The sequence below is a fragment of the Lagenorhynchus albirostris genome, chromosome 15 (assembly GCF_949774975.1).
Source record: "Lagenorhynchus albirostris chromosome 15, mLagAlb1.1, whole genome shotgun sequence".
Taxonomy (NCBI): domain Eukaryota; kingdom Metazoa; phylum Chordata; class Mammalia; order Artiodactyla; family Delphinidae; genus Lagenorhynchus; species Lagenorhynchus albirostris.
Window position 1 is genome coordinate 30,382,785 of NC_083109.1, and position 4,275 is coordinate 30,387,059.

The following is a 4,275-nucleotide window of genomic DNA, read 5'->3' on the forward strand; positions in this document are numbered from 1 at the left end:
AGAGGCTGTGGTTTGGCTTTCCAGGCTGGTTACTGCAGAGAGTTCTATTGTCATATATGGTCTGGCCACTGTCCTTTTGTATATTCAGTCTCTCAGAGGGAAGGATATGGGCTCTGCGAGGGGTCTCCGCTGCCGGAATGGGATGGGAGTGGGCACATACATGCTTCATCCAGCTCCCTATCCCTCCCTGGGGTCAGTGGTGCTGCCTGTAAGGATAAGGCCAACGGCTAGAGGGCTCTGCTGCAAGTCATGGCTTAGCTACTGCACCCACTAAAGTTTTTTTAAGGCCTGGCTTAAAGCCCAGCTCCTTTTGGAAGCTTTTTTGAATAGATCCCTCTCACTTATTAGCCTTTCTAAATTCTCATGGCTTACCTCAAATTCTTCAGAGTAAATTCTCACCTTCCTGCCTGCATTTAAAAAACTTACACTGGGGGCTTCCCTGGTGGCGCAGTGGTTAAGAATCCACCTGCCAATGCAGGGGACATGGGTTCAAGCCCTAGTCCGGGAAGATCCCACATGCTGGGGAGCAACTAAGCCCATGTGCCACAACTACTGAGCCTGCGCTCTAGAGCCCACAAGCCACAACTATGGAAGCCCACACGCCACAGCTACTGAAGCCCATGCGCCGAGCCTGTGCTCCGCAACAAGAGAAGCAACTGCAATGAGAAGCCCACGCACTGCAACAAAGAGTAGTCCCCATTCGCCACAACTAGAGAAAGGCTGAGTGCAGCAATGAAGACTCAACACAGCCAAAAATAATAAAAAAAAAACCACACAAACAACTTACACTGAATATCTTCCTTCTACTTACTCAATGCTGTTTCTATAAAAACAGCAATAAAAGAAAAATACCCCCTCAACCCCACAGCTTTTTATTGAAGTAAAATATACATGCTGAAAAGGGTACTTCAAAGACAGAAGGGACCTGGGGGGACAGGGTGGGCAGCAGCCAGAAAGGTGGAGGTGGGGAGAGAAAATGGGAACAGTTAGAAAGATGAAGAAGGGAAGTAGCCCTGGGTTCTAGTCCTGGGTCCACAGCCAGCTCCTGGCGTCCCTTTCCTTCCTGGACCCATAAACCATGAGGCTGGACCAGGTGATGTCAAATCCTTCCTCCTCCAGAGCTCAGTCCCATCAGCCCTTGAGTGTCCTTGGCATGGACTGGCTGTACCAGCTTCCTCCCCTCCTCTGTCCTTCCCCATCCCCAAGTGCCACTGCCATACTGTCTGAATCGCTGATTTCCTAGCAGTCAGATGCTGTCTCCTATTTCATCAGTTTGCTTGTACTTAACATAAGAAGAAAGAAAAATCCTTTCATTATCACATGCAGTTGGAAATCAGCTTCTTGCAGGAGATCTGTCCAAAGGAATTGGGAAAGAGAGAAACTGTGGTAACTGCTGAAAGAATTGCTTTTTTCACTACTTGCTATCAGGACGATGTCGTTAGAATTGTGAGCCCATGGACTCACGTTTCCAGTAATTCTGCTATTATTACTTCTAGAATTTAAGATCCTTTAACATTTCTTTTATTCAGCCCACAGTTCTGAGGATCTACCCTGGCCAGATATCTGCTTGAAGTGAGGCTCCTGCAGTGAATGTAAATAGAACTTTCAATCTGGGGAGCTTGTTCAGGACCCCTCCCCCTTTTTCCTCCCACCTTCACTTTCAGGAGTCTCTACTCAGAGACAAGCTCCTCAGTTCTCCACATGTGGCTGGCTGTCACCTTCTGGCCTGGCTCAGTGGACTCCTTCCTTCCAGGAGTCCCAGTCCAGGGGGTCAGTCTCCCTTCAGAATTTTCACCTTCCTTATAATCTAGTCTCTTTAAATCATCTTTTAATTACACAGGTAATACACGAATATCTGCTTGCTGTAAAAAGTTAAAATTCCACCAGGAGTTCCCTGGTGGTCAAGTGGTTAGGATCCCAGGCTTTCACTGCCACGGCCTGGGTTCAGTCCCTGGTTAGGGAACTGAGATCCCAAAAGCTGCACAGCAAGGCCAAAATAAATAAATAAATAAATTTTAAAAAAGAATAAATAAAATACCACAACTAGAGATTATCATACTAAGTGAAGTAAATCAGAAGAAGAACAAATACCATATGATATCACTTATATGTTGAATCTAAAATAGGGCACAAACGAACCTATATATGAAACAGACTCAAGAGAATAGACTTGTCCTCCAAGGGGGAGGGCAGGTGGCAGAGGGGTGGACTGGGAGTTTGGGGTTAGTAGATGCAAACTATTACATATAGAATGGATAAACAACAAGGTCCTACTGTATAGCACAGGGAACTATATTCAATATCCTGGGATAAACCATAATGGAAAAGAATATAAAAAAGAATGTACGTATAACTGAGTCACTTTGCTGTACAGCAGAAATTAACACAACATTGTAAATCAAGTATATTTCAATAAAAAAGTGAAATTAAAAAAAATTTCAAACTATACAGAGTTATATAGTCCAGAGTGTCTCCAACTTCAGTAGAGATACAAATCCTCTTGGGGATCTTGTTAAAAGCAGGTGCTGACTCATTGAGTCACTGCATTAAAAATTTTTTTTTTTTGCGGTACGCGGGCCTCTCACTGTTGTGGCCTCTCCCGTTGCGGAGCACAGGCTCCGGACGCACAGGCTCAGTGGCCATGGCTCACGGGCCTAGCCGCTCCGCGGCATGTGGGATCTTCCCGGACAGGGGCATGAACCCGTGTCCCCTGCATCGGCAGGCGGACTCTCAACCACTGCGCCACCAGGGAAGCCCTAGTCACTGCATTTTTAAGGAGACTTTTTTGACTAAAGAGAAAGAGCAACAATTGATAATGTCCTTTAATCCCTTGCAATCCTGTTTCCTTTTTAGGGGGGTTGATAGACATCATTCCTTGCCTCTCTCTATGTACTTCTGTGCCATTTGATAGCCCTGACTTAATCCCACCCTTGGCCTGGGGCTGGGGATGCTCTCTCGGGTCCATTTCATAGCAGTGGGGTGCAGGGCCTTCTCTACAGCCCCCTGTATTGCTCCACAAACTATTGTTGCCAAGCTTAATGGGTCTTTGTTGAATTGAATTTAGTTCATGCAACAATCCAAACAACTTGGTCATTGTTTCAGTTGGTTGAGGATCCTCTGGCTCTGGATTTTTCCCCAACATGTGCAGGATGAGCCACCAAATCACTAATGAAATGGAGAACAGGGCAAAGCCAGAGCCCCACACAATTCTACTCAAGACCATTGGTCAACTGATCTCATCAGTTGACCTCATCATTAACTGATTAATCAGCATTCTACTTTCCCTGCAGTCATCCAACAGTTAAGAGTATATATAACACAGCCCCTATGGAGGTGATCCATTAACTAATGCTGCATGAGAAATTATTCCAAAACTTAATAGCTTAAAACAACACATTTAGTATCTCAGTTTCTGTGGGTTAAGATTTCAGGTGCAGGTTTGCTGCGTCCTCTGGCTCAGGGTCTCTCACAAGGCTGCAATCAAGGTGTTGGCCAGGGCTGCAGTTTGGGGAGGATTCACTTCCAAGCTCACTCACATGGTTCTTGCAGGATTTAGTTCCTCACTTTTTTTTTTTTAATTTATTTGGCTTTGCCAGGTCTTAGTTGCGGCACATGGGATGTTCATTGCCGCGTGCGGGATCTTTAGTGCAGCATACGGGTTCTTTGTTGTGGCATGAGGGATCTAGTTCCCTGACCAGGGATTGAACCTGGGCCCCCTGCATTGGGAGTGCAGAGTCTTAACCACTGCACAACCAGGGAAGTCTCAGTTCCTCATTGAAATGTTGCTCTGCGGGCTGCACTTCCTTGTTGGCTGTTGGCCAGAGGCTGCCTTCAGTCCCTTGCCACATGGGTTGCTTCATAGGGCAGCACACAACATGGTAGCTTCTTTCATTAGAAAAAGCAAGAAAAAATTTAAATCTCTAAAAATTGAATCAAAATGGAAAAAAAAGGACTCAATTCTGTATTGAGTTGTTGGCTGAACTACACAGAAAGAAATTATTTCAAATGACTTTAAAGCACAATTTGATTTTTCATCCCTAGTGCAACGTATCCTAAGGACAAAAAGAACGGCAGAAAAATCTTAAACAGTGTTTAATAATCACATCATTGGTAATACTGATATTTTTATTCTGAAACTATTATCTATATATTTAATGATAAAGCAAATAAGTAGTGAATGTTGTGAAGTCCTTAGATTTTTCAGGTTAAGATAAAAGAAGCTAAGTAAAAACTCTGTAACCTTAAAAATGAATGGAAATTAGTGTAAATCCATGA